Source organism: Kogia breviceps, chromosome 2 (genome assembly GCF_026419965.1).
Source record: "Kogia breviceps isolate mKogBre1 chromosome 2, mKogBre1 haplotype 1, whole genome shotgun sequence".
In the NCBI taxonomy this organism is placed as follows: domain Eukaryota; kingdom Metazoa; phylum Chordata; class Mammalia; order Artiodactyla; family Physeteridae; genus Kogia; species Kogia breviceps.
In genome coordinates this window covers 103,891,696-103,918,326 of record NC_081311.1, presented here as the reverse complement: position 1 = coordinate 103,918,326, position 26,631 = coordinate 103,891,696, and the positions used below count along the sequence as shown (strand labels likewise).

Below are 26,631 nucleotides of genomic sequence, written 5' to 3'. Positions count from 1 at the left end.
GCATATGCCCTTTTGTACTGTGCCTGAGATAGATGCCTGAAAGTAAGATGTGTAGGTCAAAGGGGTAAACGCATATGAGATTTTGCTAGATATTCCAGATTTCCCTCCGTCAGGGGAGTCCATTTCGCTTTTCCATAAGAGTGTCTATTTCTCTACAGTACAGCCTCACTGACAGAATACGATGTCAAACTTTGGGTCTTTGTCAGTCTGATAGGTGAGAAACAGTCCCTTGCCTAGTTTTAATTTCTGATTATCCCAGTACAGCTTATGAGAAAGCACCTCTTTCACCCACTCATTCCTGATGCCACCTCTATCGAAAATGAAATCTCCATACACAATCAGGTCTGTTTCTGGATTTTGTATTCCATCCCATTGGCTTATCTTTTTATCCACTAATCGATACCAAATTGTTTTAATTATAGATACTTTTAAAAAGTTGAAGTATAGTTGATTTACAATGTCATGTTAGTTTCAGGTGTACGGCACAGTGATTCAGTTATACATATACATATATCTATTCTTTTTCAGATTCTTTTCCCTTATAGATTATTACAAAATATTGAGTAGAGTTCCCTGTGCTGTACACTAGGTCCCTGTTGGTTCTCTATTTTATATAGAGTAGTGTGTATATGCTAATCCCAAACTCCTCATTTATCTCCTCCCTTTTCCCCTTTGGTAACCATAAGTTTGTTTCCTATGTCTCTGAGTCTCTTTCTGTTTTGTAAATAAGTTCGTTTGTAGCTTTTTTCTTGTTTCCTATGTCTCTGAGTCTCTTTCTGTTTTGTAAATAAGTTCGTTTGTAGCTTTTTTCTTTTTAGATTCCACATACAAGTGATATCATATGATATTTGTCTTTGTCTGGCTTACTTCACTTAGTATGAGAATCTCTAGAGACTTTCCATTATGTTTTAAGGTCTGATAGGTCTGCCTGTACCCCCTCCCATTGCTTTTTGTTTTCAGGGTTTTTCCTGATCTAGGCCTGCTCCCCCCACCCCCCAAGGAAAGATGGTATTTTTATTTGGATCGCAGTGATTTATACATTGACCTAGGGAGAACTAACTCCTTTACGATGCTGAATCTTCCTAACCAAGAACACATATCTTTCTGTTTGTTCAAGTCTACTTTCATGTGTTTCAATAGTGCTTGATAGTTTTTCACATACAGGTTCTGAACATTTCTTTTTACATTTACTCCTAGCCAGTTTATACCTTGTTCCTCTTTGCTATCACAATCTTGCTATCTTCCGTTCTCTTTTCTAACTGGTTTTGCTTATTTATATGAAAGCTTTTGACTTGTATGTTAATTTGGCGGAGACTTGCTGTCTCATACACCCTGTGGGGTTAGCCTCAGCTACGGACCAACTTGCGCCTGCCGGAGCCAGCTTCCTGCTTCCACTTTGCTGACACCTTCTGCCACGTGGACTGACCCTGGGTGGCCCCCAAACCATCTCCCGCCTTCTTGGATTGATTCAGAGGCAGAGTGGGAGCTTGCTTCTCCCCGACTGACTTCTGACAAACGAAGCTCCCCAAGTAACCCAGGCACAAAATAAAACTCTGACACCAAACATTTAAAAAGACAAGTCGAGAGAATTCCCTGGCGGTCCAGTGGTTAGGACACAGCGCTCCCAAGGCAGAGGGCATGGGTTCGATCCCTGGTCAGGGAACTGAGATCCCGCGGCAAGGCCAAAAAAAAAAGACAAGTTGAAACATTGAAAGAAATAATGGATAAAAGCAGAGGAGGTATCAAAGGGGAGAAATGATGTGTATGCATTTGGGAAGATTGGGGTGATGTTCTTTTTTTCATTTTTTGTTAAGCAGAGGTCTTCTTAGAAGCCCATATGATTTAAATTTATTTATTTATGGCTGTGTTGGGTCTTCGTTTCTGTGCGAGGGCTTTCTCTAGCTGTGGCGAGCGGGGGCCACTCTTCATCGCGGTGTGCGGGCCTCTCACTATCGTGGCCTCTCTTATTGCAGAGCACGGGCTCTGGACGCGCAGGCGCAGTAGTTGTGGCTCACGGGCCTAGTTGCTCCGCGCCGCGTGGGATCTTCCCGGACCGGGGCTCGAACCCGGTCCCCTGCATTGGCAGGCGGACTCTCAACCACTGCGCCACCAGGGAAGCCCGTGGATGTTCTTTTACTGAAGTCCATAAGTGACCCCCACATCATCTTTCTGCTGGAGGGAATGGAGTGGATGGAACCCCAGGAGGTGGATGCCTTGGCAACCAGCCCTCTTCCACACTGAATCTCCGTTGCTTCCTGGTAACTCCTTAGAGAAGTGACTAATTTAAGTCAAATTCGATACACTATGGGCAGGGGGTGTCTATCCTTAAGGTCAACGTGTGGATCAGTCCAGTATCTTGTAAAGATTTCATCACAGTTTAATTAGGAGTCTTTAATAATTTCTCTTTTTTACATATAAAATTGTTTTACATGCATCCCACGAATCATCAGCACAATCAAGGTAAGGATCTAGACATCACCCACAAGTTTCCTGATGCCTGCCTCTCTGTTATCCATTCCTCCGTCCCCAATTCCTCTTCCCCTAAGCTGACATTGATCTGATTTTTTTTTAACTGAAGCACAGTTAATTTTCCAGGTTGTGTTAGTTTCAGGTGTACAGCACAGTGATTATGTTATCATATATATGTTCTTTTTCAGATGCTTTTCTCTTAAGGGTTATTACAAAATATTGACTATAATTCCCTATGCTACACAGTAAGTGCTTGTTGATTATTTTATATATAGCAGTCTGCATACGTCAATCCCAAACTCCCAATTTATCCCTCCCCCCGCTTTCCCCTTTGGTAACCATAAGCTTGTTTCCTATGTCTGTGGGTCTATTTCTGTTTTGTAGATAAGTTCATTTGTCTCAAATAATTTCTTTTAAAATTGTCTTAAAATAGTGTCTTTCGTTATTATGTGACTGGTGAGGTCTGCTGGTGCTCCTTAGAACCACTGATGTCTGTGAGATGACGCTACCTCTTTCACTTCGGTTAAGAAGCCCACAAGGGGGCTTCCCTGGTGGCGCAGTGGTTACGAATCCGCCTGCCAATGCAGGGGACGCGGGTTCGATCCCCGGTCTGGGAAGATCCCACATGCCGCGGAGCAACTAAGCCCGTGAGCCACAACTACTGAGCCTGCACTCTGGGGCCCGTGGGCCACAACTACTGAAGCCCACGCGTCTAGAGCCCGTGCTCTGCAACAAGAGAAGCCACCGCAATGAGAAGCCTGTGCAGTGAAGAGTAGCTCCCACTGGCCACAACTAGAGAAAGGCTGTGCGCAGCAACAAAGACCCAACACAGCCAAAACAAACAAAAAAAAGAAACCCACAAGGCATCTTGAGGAAAGTTCTTTCAAGGGCTGGACCTGAGATGGAAGGAAGCCTGACCGACATTCACTGGATCTCTGAGCCCTGCTGATTTTGCTGCCTGCTCTCCAGCCCAATGCCCTTCCGCTCTCTCCCCTCCCAGGAAGGCTGCATCAATGTCCCTTGGTCCCTTTCCCCAGGTCTTTCCTTTCCTAATCTACCCTGCACTTGGAAATCTTTCAGAGCCCTTATTGCTCTGAGGTGACACAGGGGCCAGTGGGAGGGCCACCCAGACGGGAACTAGCAGGTAGAAGAAAGCAAGGGCTGTACCTCATGCATCTTTTCATCTCTGAAGTTCACGGTACATGGCAGAAGCTCAACAGAGCCGAATGAATGAATATGTGTGTGTGCATGAAGGTACCCAGTAGCCAAAGAGTTTTGGTCCTTCCACACTTGACTCCCTCCCCACTGTGTCCTCTAGGGTAGCCCTAAGGGGGGAAAAGGAGTTTCGCTGGTTGCTTCTGTGGGAAGGGGTTCCGAACATCTCCCAACTTTGCACAAATCCCCTGTGTGAGTCTCTGCACTGCTTCATCCCACAACGCTGGCTGGGAGGGGGTTGAAGATTTGGGCTATAAATCATAAATGATTGTTGGTCTTTGGCCCACCTGGCATCCTCCCTCTGTGTACCTGTCCTCTTATTGGTGCCCCTTCAGGTGCCATCTTTATGTTGCTTAGTTCTCCTATGGAAGCTGGTTCTTTGGAAAAGAGCTGATAAATGTATTCACAGTGGTAAGGAGTATCCCCTAGGAAGGGTTTGTGTTAGCCCTCTCAGGTCTATCTGCACTGTAATAAGAGACACAGCCTAAAGTCATAGGACTCACTCTTGACTTCACAGTGTCACTGGTCCCAGAGAGCCTGTTGGGAGGTATGCTGGGATGGAAGGAGCGGGCGAGACTGAGGGCCATCTCAGGACCCCCGGAAGCGTAACACAGGATCCATCTCCTTTGGGGATTGGCCCTTGTTCTTCTGACGCCCTCTTAGCCACTGCCCACCCCTCACTTACTAAATCATCTTGTGTCCTTCAGTGGTGGCCAAATCTGCCTGTCTCCCGATGAAAGCGTAGATTCCTTGAGGGTAGGGATTGGGCGTCTCACTTCTTTTTAGTGTGTCTAAGTGCTAGCTCCTGGGCTTTGCGGCCAAGCCACTAAATGACACACCTGGTGGGCTACCTCAGAGCCTTTTTCTAGTCTTTTCTGTGTCTCCGGCCAGATTTTTGTGGTGGATTGTTTCCAAAAGTAGCCCCAGCACCGTTTCTGCCCCCACATGCTCTTCAGAATCTTGCCTTTCCCCATCGGGAAGCAGAGTCTGGTTTTCCTGCCCTTGCATCTAGGCAGAGCTTTGGGTCTCAGTGAAAAGCATGCAGCCAAGTGATGCTGGGTGACTTCCAAAGTTTCCTGAAGAGCCAGAGGGCTTCTGCCTGGCTATCTCCTGTGGTGCTCACCCTGAGAACCCAGCTACCACCACGCTGTGAGGAAGCCCACACTAGCCTCAGTACTGGACCACATGGAGAGGTCCGGACCAAAAGGAACCGAGGCCCCAAGCCCCCAGCCGGCATGAACAGCAGGCAGCGTGAGGGGGCCAGTCTTCAAATGACCCCAGCGCCAGCCTTGGAGTCTTCCAGCTGAGGTCCCCACACTGTGAAGGGGAGACAAATCGGCCCCATGATGCTCTGTCCAAAACCCTGACCCACAGGATCTTTGTGCATAACTAATGGTTGTTTTACACCGTTGAGTTTGAGGGTGATTGGCTACACAACCCTAGTAACTGCAACACTGTGCAAAGACACAGAAGCCACTTCCCTTTGCGCCTGGATTTTCTTGTCAACAGGTTCCTTTCACAGAAAGAGAAAAGGGGGAACAGGAGCACTGCTTCCCCCTCTTCCCTCCCCTCACTGACTCTATTCCCTTCTCTTCTATTCCCGCCCCCCGCCCCAGTTTTATTTGGGTAGAATCGGTGTATCAAAATTGTACCTAATGTATACAATTTGGCGAGTTTGGACATACGTATACACTCATATTACCATCACCACAATCCAGATAACAAACATATCCATCACCTCCAAAAGTTTCCTTGTACCCCTTTTTTTCTGTGTGGTAAGAACACTTAACATGAGATTTACACTCTTACATTTTAAAAATAATTAATTAATTTACTTATTTATTTTTGGCTGTGCTGGGTCTTCGTTGCTGTGCGTGGGCTTCTCGTTGCGGTGGCTTCTCTTGTTGCGGAGCACAGGCTCTAGTTGCGCGGGCTTCAGTAGTTGCAGCACACAGGTTCTGTAGTTGTGGCTCACGGGCTCTAGAGCGCAGGCTCAGTAGTTGTGGCACATGGGCTTAGTTACTCTGTACCACGTGGGATCTTCCCGGACCAGGGCTCGAACCCGTGTCCCCTGCATTGGCAGGCGGATTCTTAACCATTGCACCACCAGGGAAGTCCCTTCCTTCTTTTTTAAGGACGTTATTCCATTGTATGTTTATACCACAGTTTCTTTATGCATTTCATCTGATGACGTACGTTTGGGTCGTTCCCCTATTTCGATTACTGGGAGTAATGCTGCGATGAACATAGGAGTGTGGATATCTTTTCAAGGTCCTAATTGAGATCGCTGGATCATATTCTAGTTTTAGTTTTTTGAGAGACCGCCATACTATTTTTCATAACGGTTACACTATTTTGTACCATTTTAATTTTACTCAACATTACTTATGCACTGACATTCCCACTGTCAGCGCACTAGGGTTCCATTTTTTCGACTGCCTCGCCAACACTTGCTATCTTTTGTTTTTCTGATGATAGCCATCCTAACAGGTGTGTGAGGTGATATTGCCTTGTGGGTTTGTTTTTGTTTTTGTTTTTTCTGGCTGAGCAGCATGTGGGATCTTAGTTCCCTGACCAGGGATCGAACCCGTGGCCCTTGCGTTGGAAGCGTGAGGAGTCTTAACCAGTGGACCGCCAGGAGGTCCCTTGCCTTGTGGTTTTGATTTGCGTTTCCTGGATGGTGGGTGACGTGGAGCATCTTTTCGTGTGTCTGTTGGCCATCGGTATGTCTTCTTTGGTGAAATGTCTATTCAGGCCCTTTGCCCATTTTTTAACCAGGTCATTTGTATGTTTGCTACTGAGTTTTAGGAGTCCCTTACATATTTTGGAAATGAACTCCTCGTCAGTATATGGCTTGCAAGTACTTTCTCCCATTCCATAAGGCTGCTTTCTCACACTGTGGATTGCTTCCTTTGCTGTGCAGAAGCTTTTTTGCTTAACGTGGTTCCACACATTGATTTTTGGGTTTTTTGATCCTTCATTCCGTCTTTCTATCAGTGCAACCTCGCTTCCTCAGGTAAGCCTTCTCGGCACCCCCAACTGCTGCCTCCTGTTAGTTCAGGGCACCCATCCTAAGCTCTTAGAGCACTTGGTATTTTTTCTTTACCCAGTTTGCGATTATGTATTTGTCTGTGGTTATTCATGAAACATTAAGCTCCATGAGGGGAAGGATCTCGTTCATTCCACTCACTGTGATGTCACATCACTTGGAATGGTACCCGGCACACAGGAAGTTGCTGACTGAATGAACTGGCACTCGCCCAGGGTCATACATTTAGCTCTAGACCTGGGGCCAGGACCCTGTGTCCAGCGTTCACTTCTCTGCTCTACCAGTTTGCCTCCACTCCAAAACTTCTGCTGTTTTTGCTCAGTGCCCAGACTTCTGACCATCTAGAGATCAAGGCGTGATGTTTACACCCTCTCCTCAAACCAAAAGATTCCATCTTCTTCTCAACAGCCACCTTCTTGCCAAAATAAGCCAGGAAAGGTTATGAGAGTGCCTGGATTCCAGCAGGAGTGGAGCGGGTCTGAGAAGAAAAACAGAGAAAAGGAACTATCCCAAAATGTCGATTTGTTTAAACTCCTTCGCCAACTTAACAACACAAGGAAACCAACAGAGACAAGCTTGTACTGAAGTAATCAGCCAACGCTGCTAATATTCCAGTAACATGAAATGGTTCTGCACATTTCATGGGGGTAGATATGAGTGGGGTCATTAAAATAAGGCCAAGGAAGGGAGGGAGAGTTTACTTTTCCTGTCTCCTTAGAGCCTGTGTCTGAAAGCTCAGCAGGAATTTAAACAAATAGCATGGAGGAATGGTGAATCTGATCAGATTTAAAGAGAAAGTCCCTTCCAAACTTCTCTTCCCTTTAATAAATACACTGAGTTCTGCAAGTTTTGCTTTTTAAAAAAACTTGCAGTTTCCCCCCCCCCAAAATCTGGAGAGCCTATTTGAGAAATTGCATCAAATTGTGATAGTGTTCTGCATATATATTTTTTTCTAGATCAAGAAGAAATTGTTCTGTCATGTAAATGAATGTAAGGAGAATAAAAGGAAGGTAGGTAATAGGGAAGGTAATGCTCCCTCTTTGATTAAAAAGTGAAAAATAAAGTTAGAGGAGGGTTAATGGCAAACGGAGAGAGCTACTGAGAAAAAGGGATTACATCAGTAAGACAGGCTGGTGAACGGAGGGTAGAATTGGGTCTCTGAGAACTTGGTCCCCCTGCATTCTAGACAAGATCCAACTGCAGGAAGGAGGGCTGAAGGGAGAGAGCTGCTCTCACCCCCACCCCCTACAGGATGAATTTAGTTGAGCTACTGGTTCAACTAAACCTACTGAACTTGTGGAGGATGGCAGTTCAGTGCTCTGGCCTTGGACAAGTTACTTCACTTCTTTCAGCCTCAGTCTTCTCACCTGTCAAATGGGGGAGAAGAAAACCTACTTCACAGAGTTTTGTAGGTTAAATAATGTAAAAGAAATATAACGCGCCACCCAGCACATCATATGTGCTCCACAGACATTAGAGAGAAAGACAAAAAACCTCCCCCAGTGAGGCACTCTTTGGGGGAGGACCCTCAGCCCTAGAGAGGCTGGGGGCCAGCGAGGGGTTGGGGGACATTTCAGCCAGAGGCCCCCCCGCCGCGCTTCTCCAAGCCGGGCAGCTCGGTGCTGGGCTGCGGTGCGGCCTGAGGGCCCAGGGCTCGTCACCTAGTTTGCTTAAGCAAGTACTTTCACACACACACCCATACACACTTTGGCCCGAAAATTCAGTGAGGTTTTTTCTTCCTTCTTCCTCTGTTGTTGTTGGGTTCTGATTACTTCCATCTGGTTGCGGCAGCTTGACTGGAGTCTCTAAAAACAAAACAAAACAAACAAAACCCCTTCCTACCAAACACACAGGCACCGAACCTAGAAGGCTGCTTCGCTTCTCACCAGCAGGCGCCCAGAGGGCGACTCGCGCAAGTCGCGGCGGGGGGTGCGCAGGCCGCACCCCGACACCTGCGCGCGCCGCTGGCCGCCAGAGGGTCGGCGCAGAACCAGCCCCCCTAGAGGCAGCCTCCCTCCCGGCCGCCCTCCCGTCCCCCGCTTCCGCCCCGGGCGCCCTGGGAACGGCGACCCGGGCATCTCCCGGCGGAGGGGGAAGAGGGAGGCGGGGAGGGCGGGGGGTTTCAGAGATTGAAAACAGAGCCTTCCCCGCGCCTCGGCTCCGGAGCTCATCTGACTTGAGTTAGCGACGCACCCCGCCCCCGCCCCCAGCGCCTTAAAAAAAGTGTTGCAGACTGGCGCGCTCCTGCGTTCTCTGCTCGAACTTTCTTCGTAGGTGTGCTCTCTCTCCCAGGCGCTGGGGAGGAGGGTCCTCGGCCGCCCCTCCCCTCCGGGTTCCCCGGGTCTCCTCCGGGCGGGGGCGCGCGGCGCGCGGCGCGGGCGGGGGCCCGGCGCCCGGAGTGCTGCGGCCGTGCGCGCGGGGGCGCTGCGCCGTGCGGGCGCGCGGCGGCCTGGAGCGCGGGAGTGCCGCAGCTCGCCAGCCGAGGCAGCACGGCTCCGCGGACTTTTTTTCAAACTCCCATCAATGAGTCTTCGAGGAGGAGCGGGAGGAGGCGGCGGCGGCGGCGGCGGCGGACGCGAAGGAAGGCGAGGAAGAGCCGGAGGAGCGGCAGGCAGGAGCGCGGGCCGCGCGGCGCGCTCGGGCCTCGGGGAGCTGCTCGCTCGCCGGCGGTAGGGTGGCCCGGCCCCCGCCCTCCTCTCGGTCCCCTCCCCTGCCTGGCCCGCCCCGCCCCGGCCGGACTGAGTCCCGGCACACGGCAGCCCGCGGCGGCTCGCCGCGCCAGCCAAGTTGGGATGGGGGCCCGCAGGCACCGCTCGGCGCCCCGGAGGCCACCTGCGTGCTAGAGGCAAACTTTTGTCTCCCTCGGTAAAGTGGCTTTGGCCTTCTTTTGCTTGCTTTTCGTCGCGAAGCGGCCCCTACTCCGGCCGACCCCGGGCTGAGGGGATGCTGCGCCGTCTCGGAGGGTCCCTTGGCCGGGCAGCCGCGCCACGGCACGGGGATCCGGGCACCGGGCTAGCGGGCGGCCCGGGTCCGGGTTCCGGCCTAGTCGGGCGGGGACGTAACGGGGGGGTCCGGGGACTGGGAACTCGTGGCCAGGGGGCGATTTTGCATCCCCCTCCCCACCTGGGGGAAAGAGCCGGTGTTCTTGGGGTGCGCAGGCAGCCGGCCTCCACCGCGTCTCCACCTCGCCCGAGCCCGGGGCTGGTTTCTCGGGAGGTGGGGTAGTGCCGGAGGCTGGGATGCTGCGAAGCTCCAGAGGTGGGCGGTGGCAGTGTGTCTCCGGGGAGTGTGTCTCCGGGAGTGTGCCGGCGGCGGAGGAGCTGCAGCCGGCCGCTGCGAACTTCTGACTGCACTTCTCAGCGCAGCCCGTCCCGAGCCCTGCCTTTCTTTCTTTCTCGCTCCTTCCTCCCCCTCGTCAGGCCCTGTTGCCCCCTCCCCCTCGGTCAGGCTCTTCCCTCCGGCCTCCCTCCTCGCTTTTCTCCTCCGCCTCTATTGCCCTCCGCCCCGAGAGCCGCTTGACTTCCCGGAGGGATCCGCGCGTAATCCCTCGCCCTTTCCTCGGGTCCCCCCCCACCCCGCACTTTCTTCCCCGCCCCCACTCATCGTCGCCCCCCCCCGCCACGGCAATCTCTCAACAAGTATATTTGCTGAGGAATTTGAAAAATCCACTACTGCAACTTGATCTGTGTGTGATGGATGGGGAGAGGCGCGGAGAGAGTTGGGCGCCAATCCTATTAAGGGTTTAGAAAGGGGAGCGTTTTCCCCGGACGGGGGCGGGGGGGCGTGTAGAGGGGGGAGGAGGAAGGGGGCGCGTGCTTGTGTGTGTTTGTGTGAGCGCGCCCGCCGCGTCGGGGAGCTGGAAGTCCACCCATCTCGGCGCCGTTTCAGCGCAGCAGTAATTGCTGTCATTTCCTAGGAAACCCTACTTTTACTGCGCGGGGAGCTCGGGATGGAGCCCGCGCGCTTCACCCCGGGTGGCCGGCCGCAGGGACGCTCGTAGGCTTTGGGTCTCCCCCAAGGGGCCTTCCTCCACTCTCCTCTCTTTTGTGTCATTTTGATGTGGCTTTCCGAGTCGATCCCCGCTGCAGAAGTAGACCTTTCCCTGGAGTCTGGTGCCGGGCCCCGGGGGTCCTTCCTGCGCTCCTCTGCCCTCCGGCGCGGGCATCCCAGGCGGTGCTCCGGCTGCGGCGCGGACTTTGCAGTCCAGCGGCCGCGTCCGCGTCCTGGGCCCCCGCCCCGCTGCCCCCGCCCCCGCCGGGCGTGTGAAGGTTTAATCCCGACAGCTCCAGATAAAGGAGCAGTTGTAAAACGCTCATATGCTGTTTGCTGACGAGGCTCAGGGGGATGTTGGAGAATTTGAAAGTAAACGTTTCCCTCGCAAGCGGCATGAAATAGTGTTTAAGCAAATATTGTATTGGAGTGCTCGGGGGCTCGGTGCCAGAAAGGAAAGTAAATAAACGGCGAAATCCAAAATGTACAGCCGTGGAAAGCCAGGGCATAGGCGGGCTCGCCACCGGTGCCCCCGTGAGACTTGTTTGCTCTAGCCACCTCGCCTGCGAGACCCCTCCCCGCCCATTTCCTTACCTTGCCTGGGGGTTTCCTCCCCTCGGAGGCTTCCCTGTGTGGGCGCCTGGGAGCGGCTTTGCACTTGGCTCTGCCGGGAAAGAAGTCATTGTCATTGTGTGGCGCCCTGGGCTGGTCTCCCCAGGGAGCCTGACTATGCCTGGCTGCCTTGAGTTTTGGTGCCCTTTAGGTTCTCCCCGACTTCGGGTCCGTCCTGGGGCAGGAATTCTAGACCACAGCCTCTAGGCCACTGCGGCCAACATCCCTGCGGAACCTCCCTGGTCCCTTTCTTCCTTCATCTTTCTTGCTTTCGTTTTCCCAGACTTAGTCCTTCCCCCTTACAGCTGAGGGTTACAGGATACCATGGAGATGTCCTCCCCCAGATTTTAGGTCCCACTCAGACCTAGACGCATGGAGAGTTGTCATTTGTCAGAGCGTTTCAGAGTTAGTTCAAGTTCGTGATGTTTTAGGGTGGTTTGTATTTGCCCTTGGCTGGGAGGAATACGCTCGTTTCATGAGGTTAGTTGGTGATTGTAGGGGGATTTAAACTAAGGCAGTGGAGGCGAGGGTCCCACTGGGCCAGGAAATAGCCCTCAGGTGACCCGGCGGTCTCTTGGTTCGGTAGCTGAGTGACAGATTATAGTCAGAGCAGTCTGTTTTCAAAGTCAGTGGGCGAGGATACCAGTGGGAGGGAGAGAAACACTTCCAAAGCAGCAGGGCTGGGCTCACCGGAACAGGGCAGGACTGGCTGTTAGGGATTTTTTTTTTTTATCTTCCCTGGGGATTGTTTGGAGGGGAATTTGCACAGGGTTCAGACTACTTCAGCAGGGCCTCTCAGGCTGCTTCCAAACTCACACTGACCCTGCCCGTGGCCTTGGAGGGGACTCTTGGCTTGGCCCACCTTGAAGGGTGTGTGGGGTTAGAGAGGCCCTTCTGGCCGGGCGGCCTTAGAAAGGCGGGCCCGTCCATGTTCTCAGGGATGCTCCAGCCCATCTGTGGGGAGGACACTGAACAGAGAGAACCCTTTGAGTTGCCTGGTTGGAAGAGGGGGCCACAGGGCCGCTGGTCAGCGACTCCTTGCCCGGCTGCAGGGGCCTTGGGGGCTGTGTACTGTAGCTGGCTTGTTTGCACTGCAGACTGAAAGATACACAAATACTTCATGCTTTGTGTACTCACACACGTGCCCTGTACACAGTGCAGCCCCTAGGGCTGGATTAGCCAGCAGGCAGACTGACAAAATTGAATATTTGCCTAATAAACACCCTTCTTCCAGCAGGGCCTCTCTTGACCACCCGGGGGAGGGCGGGGGGACCCCATCACCCCACAGATGCCGGCGATTCCCTCCAACTGGGACCAGGAGGTTGTCATGCACACTTTGAAAGGTTGTGTGAGCCCTACACACCCAGCTTGCTTGTTCAAGCGCAAAACCCAAGTCCCACAGCCTTGTGGACTGGGGGGGTGGGGGGGGTAGGGCAGCCTGCCTTTTCCTTGGGCAAGTGTGTGTTCAGCTGGGTTTCCTTTCATCTGAATGACTCTGGCTCCTGCTGGTGACGCTGGCTCCGGGGAGGTGGAGCCACCTGCCCTGCTTCTTTAGGATGGGGAGGGGTTCTACCTGGGCCTGGGCCTGTTTCCCGGTACGCGGGGACAGCCAGGCCAGGCCAGGCCAGGTGGACCTAGCTGTGGACTACTGCAGCTGTACCTGCTGGGCCCTTTGAAATGGAACCCCGGGGAAGCAGTTCCCCGCCCCCCTTCTTCTTTTCAGTAAGTGTCAGAGGCTTGCACACGTGAAACACGTGAAGAGTGCCAAAGAGAGAAACTGAATTCTCAGATTCCAGAAAATACAGAGAGGCCGCATAGGTGATTGTACTAGCCACCGGAATAGGCAGCAATTTCAGTGAACTAGGCTGGCTGGCTTCTAAAGAAGGCTCCCGGGAAGGGAGGCTTCTCTGTAATTGTGGCCTCAGGCTTGTTTAAAAGACAGTTTGGGAAGGGGTCCTGTTTGTTGTTAGGCAGTGTCTTTTGGTAAAGAGCAACAGCTTCCTGGGTTTTAAATAAACACTTACCACCAGATTCAATACTATTACGTATTCCAAAATGAATTTGAGTGTTTGCTGTGGACCGTTAAAGGATTTTTTTTTTTTTTTAAATCATTGATCATTGTTAGATTTTGCGGGTGACCAAAACATACTTAACCTACAAAACTATGTTTAACCCCCCGGGAAATGCACCAGCGATACCAGCAGACGTTCTGCATGTTTAGTGTCTTATTTTCTCCAATTCCTTCATCAACAACTGCTTTGTGTTCTGATTCTGGCTTCTTAAAAAAAAAAACACATGGGGGAAAATAACTCACTTAAGATGTGACCAAAGAGTTCATATTAAACTGTTTCTGAGATTTTTGGTTTCAAGTGAAAAAGTTAATGTGGTTTTGTGTGTGTGTCGTTTAAAAAAAAACAAGGTTGCTGGGAAGTGTGTTTTAACTGTGAGTGCCCAGTTTCAGGCATTAGCATAAGAAAAAAGTTTTAGCGCATTTCCTATTGTCTTGAATGAAGAGTTTCAGCAAAGGGAGGGAAAGCAGCAAAAGGGTGATGGTCCCTTGCGATTCTTCGGCAGCCCGGGCTCGTCATCTGCCCCTGAAATCTGTGACCGGATAGCACTTTTATCTCACTTTTCCATTCTCCGGCCGTTCTCACACGTTCACTTTTTGTCAAGGTTTATTGATTATGTTTTCTTCTCTGCAAATCTGTGGAAAATTTAATGAACCAAACACAGCAGTGAAATAAAGGGGGCTTTTTATTCATTAGCAAGGGATTGATTTCCCCCCTTGGGCTGAGGGCCCCTGGCCTCCGGCGAGTGAGTGGAGGGGGTGGGGGGGAGGGGGCGGCCCTGGCCCGGGCCGAGGCGGGGCCTCCGCCGCCTGCGGCCTCCCCGCCGACCGGCACCGGCTCAGCCCGGACTCCTGGCCCCAGTGAACGTCAGCAGCTCCTTCCCGAAGGGTGTTCCGGGCCGGGCCCAGCCGCTGCCGCTGCCGCTGCCGCTACCGCTGCGGACGCCGGCCTCGACTTCGGGGGCCGGGCTCCTCCGCGATCGGGGCTCCCTGGGCTTGGGGGCGGGTGGAGGCGGGGGGTACTTGTCTTCCCCACCCTGGCAAACCTCCCGAGTGCCTGGGCCTTCCCGGGGACACAGCTAAGTGTGGCCCTTCCTCCAGCCCCGACTCTCAGACCTGTAATTAAGCGGAGCCCCTGGTGTGGTTACGCTTTGCTGACTCGGCTGGGTTTGGAGGCGCTTCCCTCCGCGGAACAGGGAGAACTTCAGCTCTTTGCAGAGGCTTCCTGGGCAGACAGCACATCTGTCTGTCTGTCTGTCTGTCTCCCCTACTCCCCATCTCCCTTCTCTGCCCGCTTTGTCTCCTTCCCTTCTATCTTTCCTCTCTCGCCCCTCTCTGCCCCTCCCTCCCCTCGCCGCCCCTCCCCGCCCATCTCCTCTTTCTTTGGGCATCTTTTTATTTCGCTCCCCCTCCTTCCTCTCCCCGCCCCCCTCCATTGCTGCCCCGCGGAGGGCCGGCCGGGAGGCCTCCGGGGCACGGCGCGCCCAGGCCGTGGGGACCGTGGCCGCGTCCGGGGACCCCTGTGCGCTCCGAGAGCCCGCGCGCCGGCCGCGCCGCGCCCCTCCCACCTGCCCGCCCGCCCGCCCGCCCGCCCGGTTTGTGGCGCCCGAACAATGGCCGCATTGTCCCGGGCGCGCCCCGGCCGCCCCGGCGGGTGGCGGCAGGCGGGACCCTGCTCGTGGCGGCTCGGGAAGAAAGCCAGCGGCCCAGATCCAGATCCAGATCGGCCGCCTTTGTCGCCGGGTGGGAGACCGCAGCGCCCGGGGGAGCCGGGCCCACCTGGGGAAGGCGCTTCTGCCAGGGGCGTCCTCCCTGCCCACGGCCGCTGGCCCTCCCTGCGGTGGCTCCCCTCCCCCTTCTCCGAGAAGGGGTCCGTTCGACTTGAGGTCACAGTTTTCAGAGTGAATTGAGAGCATATTTCGCCAGAGCCAGGTGAAGAGGGCCCCCGTTACCGAACTTTTGGCTGCATCTGAAACTTTTCCCGTAAGGCATCGGCGCTGGTGCCGAAGGCCCCCTTTTGCCCTGACCCCCACCTTCCCCACCGAGGCGGAGAGGAATGGTGGTCTCTCAGAGCAGTATCCCCCCCTCAGCCCATTCGCCTTGACCTGTAGGGATTCAAGACCTCTTAGCTCTTAGAAAAAGAAGGATCTTTGAATGCTTAGGGTGTTAAAAGAGCATCCGTCCCTGCGTCCAAGCAGACGCTTAGCAGTGCTCCTTTGTGTGGTGGGCAATGCAATAAGTCAGCCCGACTTTTGAGCCACATTTATAAGGAACTGTAAGGGCCGCTCAAGTACACTTGTGCTAAGTTGAATTGATTGAAATTTAATGGCGGTTAGTGGCGATGAATGGTAATGATTTCCCAGCGTATCTTTGGCATACTTGACATTAATAACAGAGAGTGTGTGTGTGTGTGTGTGTGTGTGTGTGTGTGTGTGTGTGTGTGTGTGTGTGTGTGTGTGTGTGTACGTACGTACCCGCACCGGGAGCCTGCCACGCACGTGAGGCGGTAGCATTATTCATTTCCGGAGATGCCAGTCCTCTGCCTCCTTCCTCTCCTGAAATCCTTTTCCTTCTCACCATAATTCAGTTGTTCAGAGGATTTTTTAAAAAACAGCAAAGGGAAAGAAGGAAAGAGAAAAATCTTTCTCCGTTGAGTTCGTACATCATTTCAACATAATTTTGTGCTCATGACTTTTTTTTTCAATTCCTACGTAAATCAGCTTCTCATATACCAAATATGATGAATTTGTTTTAGCTGCCATCATGAATTAACGTTATGCAAATAGAAGCTTTGCAGGTGAAATGATTTACTTAATAATTTCAACTTCTAATATTTAAACTCATTCATTATGTTGGGAGTTTAAAAAAAAAAAAGTCCATATTTTTAAACCTGCATTGGGGGAGATTGCTATGCAAGTATTTGCAGTGTAGGCAGGCCTTGAAGGCCAGAAAATAGCTCTTCATGTGTTGATTCTTTCTTGGAGAACCTATAGGTCACCACGCGGTGGCTTAAGAAGCGGGAGATAGAAGTCTTAACAGGTGCCTTCTGTAGGTGGGATGGCACAAAGGCAGTGACATAAATCCAAGGTGACCATCACGGTGATACACCCCCGGGACTGAACACGCTCTGCTCTGGGAACTAAGAAGGGCTTCGCTTTTGAACTGGTCTTGACTGAGCCTGGTGGTGAAGGGTGAAGGGGCTCTGGTGCCCCCTGCCCTCATCTTTGTCATTTGCTGGTTGAGACCGTCTTAAGAGCAAGTCTTTAATGCCTGCCCATGGAGGTAGCAGTGATATAAAAAGTTGGGCAGAGGACTGCCCCCCCCCCCCCACACCCTGCCGAAATGCTAGGAAGACTTTCTTATGTGTGTCATCTTTTCAGGATGCTTTCTTCTGGAAAAAGTTGAGGAAGAGAGTAAAATGGATGGATAAATGCCCTGTGACGAGTGACGGGTAATGAGCCGAAACCCTTGGGGTTATACATCTGGGAGAGTGACACCCGTCACTGAGAGTCGGGTGATCCTGTGCCCGTCCCCTTGGCCTCTCTGCGGAGCGGGAGGGAGCTAGGCAGATGTGGTCTCTCAGGTCCTCCGTCTTCACCAGCCTGGGAGCCATGGTGGAGCCAGCACACCCGGCCTCTTTCGGCTGTCAGGCGGGGTGGGGGGCCCAGGGTCTGGGCAAAGTGGGGGTTCTGGGTCTTTGCTTCTGCTTCTGGGGAGAGCGAGGTGAGGCCCTCTCAAGGAATCTGCCCCCCTTCCCATCTCCCCCAGCCTAGTCAGCTGTAGTGCTCGGGGCACGTCCGGGACGTGGTCACAGAGTGAGCGGGGATAGAGTGGACTAGGGGATGTTGGTGGAGGTGGGGGAGGCACTCGGCAATGCCTTTTCAGACTCTCCTGAAATATGTCTCGGATCTCTGGCGACAAGGGTCGAGTTTTGACTTGCTGTCTCCAGAAATTGAGGTCATCGTGATGGGACGATGGGTTGAGGGTTCATCACTCAGCCGTTTCTGCAGACGGCAGTGGGTTGTGTGGGGTTGATACGTTGTGTGTCCAGGCAGCGGCAGCGTGTTTAGGGCTGGCCCTCGCCATCTGTGGAGATCAAGGTGAGGGGACGTCGCTGGCGCCTGCTGGCTGAGGGTGCCTCGTTTCTGTAGGGAAAGAAGGACTCTGACTCAGCAGTCACTCAGCCAGGAGCTGTCAGGTGTGCTGATGGCGGGATGGAGGAGAATGGCAGGCTTTGAATGTAATTCACGTGTCTTCATCTTTAGAAGATGTCACGCGCGTAATGTCGTAGGTTAATGCATGATGTAGTTTGTTAGGCTCTGCTTCCAGTTAAGTGTGAATGTGGTGTGTGTGAAATCTCTTGTTTATGCTGATATATGTGTATACCAGGAAGTCTTTTATTTTTTAATTTTTTTGTGGTACGCGGGCCTCTCACCGCTGTGGCCTCTCCCGTTGCGGAGCCAGGCTCCGGACGCGCAGGCTCAGCGGCCATGGCTCACGGGCCCAGCCGCTCCGCAGCACGTGGGATCCTCCCAGACCGGGGCACGAACGTGCGTCCCCTACATCGGCAGGCGGGCTCTCAACCACTGTGCCACCAGGGAAGCCCTACCAGGAAGTCTTTTAACTACCAGGTCTCTTTATAAATTAGATATTTTTCTTCTCCTAAGATGCACTTAAACAAGAAGAGAAATAGCATAAGAGAGTGAAGTCAGAACTGGAAATGAGCTATAGAGGCAAAATCTAAGAGAGCCTCCAGCGGGCTTCCAGCCAGGGATTCAGATGGAAAGCTGGGGAAGTATGCAGATTCTCGGGCCCCCACGGAGACCCTATTGAATGTGAATTCCTGTGGAGGGCACCCCGAGATCTGCCTTTTATCAAGACTTTTAGGGCGGGGTGATGGGAATTTAGTGATTTCTTTCTGTGATGTCCTTCACTTCCTCTGTGAGTTTTGCATTAACAAAGGGAGAACGTTTGTTTCTTTAAGCCTGGGTGGATAACTCAGGATTTAGACTTTCCAGCTATTTGCTGGACTGGAGGTTGGGGCACACAAACTAGCTGAGAATTGAGCTGCTTCTCCTCCAGAACAGCACAGAGAAGTGGGCTTTCTTTCTGAGACTGTCACGTGCCTCCGGCAGTCCCCTGGTTTACTGTGAAAGATACCTGAAGACCTCAGGAGAGACCACAGAGCAACGAGCTTATTAAATCAGCACCTTCGTTTCTGTGCCGTGGGTTCTTGGCCGGAGGGTCCCTAGGATCGCTCCTTTGTTTTTTCCTGTGTAAGAAACTACCTGTGTATCATGATGGCTGTCTCAGTGCTTCAGCGGCCAGAAGTCAGTTCCTCTTTGGGTCCATGTCTGTGTTACAGAGTTTGAGTAGATCTTTGGGAAGTGTGACCCCCACTGAGGTCTGACCGAGGGGCTTACCTGTGGTGTCTTTATGGTTCCCGAGAAGGACGGGAAGGATGAATGCAGAGCTGGTGCGGCTGTCATGCCTCCCAGCCGTCATGGCCTCAGGCCTGGGGCTGCAGGAAGTCTGCCTTGAGGAGGAGGGGCTGGTGGAGTGGCCTGGCCTCTCCTTTGCCCGGGCCCACCACGAGGGAAGCTTGTGGCTGAGGTGATCCGCCGTGCTGGCTGGCATCTCGCCCCCAGCTCACAGCATCCGCCGCCTGCATCCCAGCCTTGGCATCAGCATATTTTGAGAACATCCCGTCTCCTCGCCAGGACTTGAGCCTCCTTCAGAGCGAGAAGGCGGGAGAGATTCCAGAAGGAGTCTCTGACGAGTACAGGGCAGCTGGGTCATCAGGGAGGGCGCGGCTTCTCAGCTTAGAGTGGGGCGTCCTGACAGCTGCCTTCCAGGTGTGTCTCAGTGTGAGACGGGGCTCTGAGTGGGAGCCTGGCGTGACCCTCGCTCAAGGGCAGGATCCCGGGGTGGGGGTGGCCTTTCCTGTCCCTGAGGTCCAGCTGGCCTTGGAGACTTGGGCTCTTGGGTGCCTCTGGCTCTGACGACGTGGACCAGCTTGGGGAGCATTGCGACGTGTACTGTCCTGGCCTGCGCGCTGTTGGCCGTCTGTTAATATTTCAAGTGCGTGTGGGCAAGGACGTCAAGAGGGACTGGAAAAGGACCACCGCTTCCATACATTTGCAGCTGGGCCTTGCGGGCTCACCCCGTCCACCGCGCCCTGGGTTCTGACTGCGGCCGCTTGGAGGCATTGGGCTGATGGGGAGGTGTGGTCTTCTTTCCACGTTAGCTCAGTTCCTCTGCTTGGTCTAGACCCCCAAGGGCAGATTGAGGGCACACTGCCCGGCGGCAACCCCGGCACTAGGAGCCCAGTGGGACGTGCGATGAAGGCTGGTGGCATTTCCATCTCCCCTGAATCTCTCGTGTCCAGCATCTGGGTGCCACACCCGTGTCCAGATTTGGCCCTCAGTCTCGGGCCCCCAGGCCCAGCCTAGCTGTTTTACCAAGAACAGCTAAGGCCCCACGCTCTAGTGCGGTGCTCCTTCATTGCCACCCCTCTTCCCATCCTCCAGGAGCCCCCCTTGAGCAGGCGGTCACTGGTGGGCAGGAAAGATGGAGGTGCTGTCAGGCCGAGGGCCCCTGTGGAATCGGTTTTTAAATAAATAAATAAAACAAATAAATATTTTAAAATAAATAAATCTATTTATTTATTTATTTAACTTAATTTTATTTATTTTTGGCTGTGTTGGGTCTTCGTTTCTGTGTGAGCGCTTTCTCTAGTTGCAGCGAGCGGGGGCCACTCTTCATCGCGGTGCGTGGGCCTCTCACTGTCACGCCCTCTCTTGTTGTGGAGCACAGGCTCCAGACATGCAGGCTCAGTAGTTGTGGCTCACGGGCCTAGTTGCTCCGCGGCATGTGGAATCTTCCCAGATCAGGGCTCGAACCCGTGTCCCCTGCATCGGCAGGCACGTTCTCAACCACTGCGCCACCAGGGAAGCCCTATATTTATTTATTTATTTCTGGCTGCGCTGGGTCTTCATTGCCGTGCGGGGCTTTCTCTAGTTGCAGCGAGCGGGGGCTGCCCTTTGTTGCGGTGCGCGAGCTTCTCACTGCGGTGGCTTCTCTTGTTGCGGAGCATGGGCTCTAGGTGCACGGCTTCAGTAGTTGTGGCATGCGGGCTCAGTAGTTGTGGCTCGCGGCCTCAGTAGTTGTGGTGCACAGGCCCAGTTGCTCCGTGGCATGTGGGATCTTCCTGGACCAGGGCTTGAACCCGTGCCCCTGCATTGGCAGGTGGATTCCCAAGCACTGTGCCACCACGGAAGACCCCATCTCCTCAAGCATATTTTATTTTATTCTCTTTATTACGTTGTTGGGCATGTAGGTTTTTTCTAGTTTTTGTTATTGTAGATAACACTGGAATAGACATCTTTGTTTGTAAATGTTTACCTGAGGTCTAATCATTTCCCTAGAATAGATTTTTTAAAAAAATATTTATTTTAAAAATTTATTTTGGTTGCGTTGGGTCTCAGTGCGGCAGGCGGGCTCTTGGTTGAGGCATGCATGCGGGATCTAGTTCCCCGACCAGGGATGGAACCCGGGCCCCTGCATTGGCAGTGTGGAGTCTTACCCACTGGACCACCAGGCAGGTCCCTAGGGTAGATTCTTAAAAGTGGAATAAGTTGGTGGAAGTATTTGGACAGCTGTTCTGGAGGTCCTCAGTAGGGTTTACAGGATTCCCATTAGCAGTTTTCTAGCTTTTGGGGAGAGATGTGAGATGTTAGATTGAGGTTCTCAGAACAGCTGTCAACGTAGAGCAATTAGTTGCGTGCCTTCTGCCTGCCCAGTGACTTGCAAAATATGGCCTCATTTTGCAGATGGGTGATCTGAGTTTCAGAGACATCGGATAATCCCTGCATGTCCCTGAGCGGTGAGAGGAAGAGCCCTGGGCAGAGGCTGGTGCCCAGACCAGGACCCTCTCCCAGAGCTGGCTTCTGAGTGCTTCCCTGGCCCGCCCTGTGCGAAGGCCACAGCACTGATTCTCAGCCACGGCTGTCTCTTCCCCCGGGGATATTCGCCCATGTCTGGAGGTGGTTTCGGCTGTCGTAACTGGTGGTGGGGGGTTGCTGAGATCTAGTGGGTGCTGCTTAGCAGCCGGCAAGGCACAGGGCATCCCCTGCAACACAGGATGGTCCAGCCCAGATGTGCCGGTGCTGCGACTGAGTGACCCTGGGTGGAGGTCACCAGCGAGGCCTGCTGTAGGGTTCCCCTCCCTGGCCAACACAGCAGGCCGTGGTGCCTTTTCACGCCTCACTCTCTCACCAGGCTGGAAACCTTCAGCCTTCTTTTCTGTGCCCTGAATTTGAAACAGTGTGGCGGTTGCCATCAAGAGGAATTCCTTGTGCGATCCATCAGTCAATCAGCTGGCACTTACCGGAGCATCTGTTATGGGCCTGGCGTGTGTTAAGCTCGCTGCCGTAGGCTCACACCTTGCTAACTTGGTTAGGAGCTGGCGGCCATCGAAATCCCAGCAGATTTCTCCGGTGTGCATCTGTCGTCCTCCTGTATCCTCCATGTCTAGCAGGAGGCTGCTCTAGGAGAGCCAGGAATTGGCTGGTGTGACCTCAGAAGGCAGTGACCTAGGAATATGAGCCGGGAGCAGAAGCCGCTGTCACCTGTGAGAACCTGTCTGCTTTCCTGGCTTCAGGCTAAGTTTCCTACTTAACGATGAATTTTGTACTGGCTCTTCCTGGCTAGTGAGCGATCATAGAGCCCTGGGTCCTAACAGGGAAAAGCCCAGGAGTGGGGGCCGTTGGCGGTGTCTCATTGATTTAACCAAACACTTGTGCCTGAGTAAGTCTGGGGAGGCTTCCTCCAAGAGGCCAGTGTCTCTTGGAGGATGAAGGGTAGGGAGGGGACCCATCAGGGTACAGAGGGGCCCTTTATGAGAGCCTGGCATGTGTCGAGGGGGTGGCTTTGTGACCCCAAGGATGGCTTCTCCAACTTACCGTCAGCCGTGGTTTATCTTCATCCCGGACGTGAGGTATAGACATGCAGGGGACTCAGGTTTTTTCTGGGACTGCAGCATTTGGGGTCTGATGGGCAACAAAGCTATGATCACCTTTGCCTTTTCATTGTCCTCCTTTTGGGTCTGGGCCAACTTCATTTCTCAAGTTGTTTTTTTTCTTACAGTTAGGCTTTTCCCTCTTCTGTGGAAAAGAGGGAATTCTCAGCAAATATGCACATGCCTCTTCTTATCCCACCAACCCTTCCCCATCTGTAGGCAAGGGATATGGTGTCTGACCTGCCTCCACCTATTCTTGACCTGCTCCCTAAAGTTAACTCCCATTCAGGGTCTGTTGGAGGGAGTGATGGGTGGAAAAGGGATGTGAGGGCTCCCCTGGTGGCACAGTGGTTAAGAATGCGCCTGCCAGTGCAGGGGACATGGGTTCGAGCCCTGGTCTGGGAAGATCCCACGTGCCGCGGAGCAACTAAGCCCGTGTGCCACACAACTGCTGAGCCTGTGATCTAGAGTCCGCGAGCCACAACTACTGAGCCCGTGTGCCACAACTACTGAAGCCCGTGCATCTAGAGCCCATGCTCTAAAACAAGGGAAGCCACTGCAATGAGAAGCCCGCGCACCGCAACGAAGAGTAGCCCCCGCTCACCGCAACTAGAGGAAGCTCGCGCACAGCAACGAAGACCCAATGCAGCCAAAAATAAATAAAATAAAATAAATAAATTTTAAGAAAAGGGATGAGAAGATGAACCTGGTTTTCAGAACACTCTTGACTATGATCCTCAGGAAGACTTTCAGTGATTTAAGAGTAGTAGTTGTCATGCTTCCCTCCATCCATCCATCCATCCATCCATCCATCCGTCCATCCATCTGTCCATCCATCCATCCCTCTGTCCATCCGTCCGTCCATCCCTCCCTCCCTCCCTCCCTCCCTCCACCCATCCATCCATCCATCCATCCATCCATCCATCCACCCATCCGTCCGTCCATCCATCCGTCCCTCTACCCCTCCCTCCATCCATCCATCCACTCATCCACCCATCCGTCCGTCCATCCATCCATCCATCCGTTCCTCTGTCCCTCTGTCCATCCATGCATCCATCCGTCCATCCATCCATCTGTCCATCCATCCATCCATCGATCCATTATCACCCATCCATCCATTAGCCATCGACTGTCCATCCTTCATCATACATCCACCCATCCATCATCCATCCGTCCATTTATCATACAGCTGTTCATCCATTGATCCATCCATCATCCATCCGTCCTCTATCCATTCATCCGTGCATCTGTCCATCGACTACAGGAATTTTAAAGGCCTTTGCCGTTGGTCCTTGGCATACCCTTCCTCTCCTATCCGTGGAGCCAGTAACTCAAGGGTCACATCCTCCATGGAATCATTACTGTCTCAGACCTAGGCTTCCGCTTGTCCCTGGGGTTTCCCTCACTTATAACACTCATTGATACTGTCTTGCCATTGTCTTTTTATCTGTGCTTAGTAATTGTTTGTTGATCAATGGATTCTAGGACATTTCTCAGTGGGAGAAAATGGCATTTGTTCAGTTTCCTTTGACAACTCTCTAAAGAATATGAGCCAACCAAGCAGTCTCCAGATTGGCTTCCTTCATTTGAGAGAGCAAGAGTGCTTGTTTATAAAATTAGTTTGTAATATGGCAGAGTTGTATTTTATATAATCCAAGTACGTGTTATGGTTCATTTGGGCCCCCTACATACTCTCTGGGTACAGTGTTTTCATAAGCAGTCTGAGGGGGTTTTTGGTGGGAGACAGGGTGTTTTGGTGGTTAAGGCATTGGAAATGTAGTAAGGTAACCAGGGTTCTAGCTTGGCTTTGCCCGGAGGTTAATAGGAGACCTTGGGTGAGCCACTGTCCCCCTCTGAGCCTCTCTTGGTTGATGCCTTGTCCATCTAATTAGACGGTTGGAGTAGGTCATTTCAAGCAACCTTGAAGCCACGATATTCAGGGGCTAGGATCACAGGTTCTCGATTTTAGCAATTAGAGAGGGGGTTGAATTTGGGGTTTTTAGACTCGTGGATGGTCACGTCACTGATTTGCTTGAGTGAGGAAGCAGCCCTTGGCCTTGACTTTCCCATAGGAGTTGCTCGGTCTCTAAACACCATGATGGTCTCCGGTGGCAGGGCCTGAGAGACCGTGCGCTGTTTTAGCACCATCACCGTGCGTTGTGCTGGGATAACAACGCCGTGCGGTAGGGATCATCATGTGCATTTTAAAGATGCCGTGGAGGTTGTCTGGTTTTGCGGGGCTTGCCCGAGGCCCCAGAGCAACAACAGTCAGGCTCAGTTTCCCATTCGTGGGGGGCTCTGCCGTATCCTTGGAGGACAGAGCAGGGCACAGTCTTTGTCTCCGCAGAGACCCCTCTGTCTGGGAGGCCCGTCCCTGGCAGTCCTGATAGTGCGAAGATATGCATGGTCCTCTCATCGGTCCCGACCTGCCTCTCGCATCTCCCGAGCCAAGAGGTGGTCCTCTCTGTGGAGTCCGGCTCCCTGGTGGGGGGGGGACACTGAGCCTCTTCCCTGGGCTAGTTTTTCCCCAGAGAGTACCCCCTCTCCTGGGCAGGTCTGGGCTCTCCACGTCCCACGCGACACAGCCTGGCATCCCTTTGGTGCCGTGGCCAGCACTCCGGAGGGGGACCGTCCAGATGGGAGTTTGCTGCTCCAGCTGTGGTGCAGCCGTGGCGGGGGGACCGGTGCATCAGCCCTTAGACTGGAGGGTTCAGGGAGCAGGGGCTTCGGAACGGGCACAGGAGACAGGCTGCATGTCCCAGTGCTGTGGCTCCGTTTTCTCATCTGTAAAGTGAGGGTATCTGTGGACCCACATCCTGGGGGTTTAATGAGGATAAAAGGGTTTATATGTATCAAGTCCCTGGTACATAGCATGAAATCTTTTATTTTATTTTATTTATTTTTTATTTTTTTTATTTTTTTTCAGTTGAAATCTTTTATTTTATTAAAACATAGTTGGTTTACGATGTTGTGTTAGCTTCAGGTGTACAGCAAGGTGAGTCGGTTATACACGTATATATGTATATCTATATTCTTTTTCAGAGTCTTCTCCATTATAGATTATTATAAGGTATTGAGTAGAGTGCCCTGTGCTGTACAGTAGGGCCTTGCTGCTTATCTATCTTATGTCTGTCTGTTCATCCCAAGCTCCTAATTTATCCCTCCCCCCACTTCCCCCTTTGGTAACCATAAGTTTGTTTTCTATGTCTGTGAGTCTATTTCCATTTTGTAAGTAAGTCCATTTGTATAATTTATTTTAGATTACACGTATCAATATAAGTGACATCATATGGCATTTGTCTTTCTCTGTCTGGCTTAACTTCACTTAGTGTGATCATCTCTTGGGCCATCCACGTTGCTGCAAATGGCATTCTTTCATTGTTTTTTTTTTATGGCTCGGTAGTCTTCCATGGTCTATATGGACCACATCTTCTTTGTCCGTTCATCTGTGCAGGGACATTTAGGTTGCTTCCAGGTCTTGGTTGTGAAATCTGGATTACTGCTAAGAAGGCAGTCCCATGGGCACCGTATTTTTGGCAGCTACATCCTACTAGCAGCTCATCTAAGCCCCGGTCAGCCCAGATCCCGGTTCTCTATTGCACATGCTGCGAGTTCACACCAGAGTCCCCAGCACAGTTTCTGCTAAAAGACCTCTTGACAGGGGCAGAGCCTGTGCTTACCAGCACCTGGACACTTTTTGTGCCCTTGTTTCTGACTGGGAAAGCTATCAGTTTGTTAGCAGGGGGAGTTTCTGAGAGGTGCCTGGTTGTGTCCTGTCTGAGACCAATTAGGCGCCCCCTGGACCTTACGTTCAGGCCACCTGAGGGTGGTGACGCAGCCCCGCGTCCGTCCTGCCAGGCTCCAGAGAGGTCTTTCCGAAGCAGGGCTCTTGGCCAGATCCCTTCACAAGCCAGGACGGTGGCCACGCCACGCTCTTCAGCTGATGGACCTGCTTAAGGTTGCAGGTAGTTGCTGGTCAGAGAACATGCAGCTTCACGACGCCACTGACCGCTTGGCTCCCACAGGGCAGCCAGCCCCCTATGGCCCTGACAGGACAGCTGGAGTGAGGCTCGCTAGCCTAAAAGAGTCTTCTCCCCGTTCTCACCCCAGCTCAGGGCTCTTGATGGCCCCAATATGAAAACAACAGTTTTGTTCTGGATTTATCAAACGTTTTGTTTTGCTTTTTGGTCTACTTAATTCTAGTCTCTG

The 26,631-nt window shown here is 52.6% G+C and overlaps 1 protein-coding gene and 1 long non-coding RNA gene across 2 annotated transcripts in view; one reads left to right on the top strand and one right to left on the bottom strand.

Annotated features, from left to right (window-relative positions):
- Nucleotides 1–5,397: 5,397 nt before the first annotated feature.
- LOC131751316 (uncharacterized) lies at nucleotides 5,398–11,568 on the bottom strand. Its single transcript, XR_010839094.1, has 3 exons — nucleotides 11,318–11,568; nucleotides 8,440–8,538; nucleotides 5,398–7,211 (listed from the first exon to the last, which is right to left on the bottom strand). It is a non-coding gene; the product is annotated as an uncharacterized lncRNA (long non-coding RNA).
- GLI2 (GLI family zinc finger 2) overlaps nucleotides 9,480–26,631 on the top strand; it is a 240,919-nt gene continuing 223,767 nt past the window's right edge. Inside the window, exon 1 of the mRNA XM_059054909.2 lies at nucleotides 9,480–9,598. The gene's annotated coding sequence lies outside the window, so the exon portion shown is untranslated. The remainder of the gene's footprint in view (nucleotides 9,599–26,631) is intronic.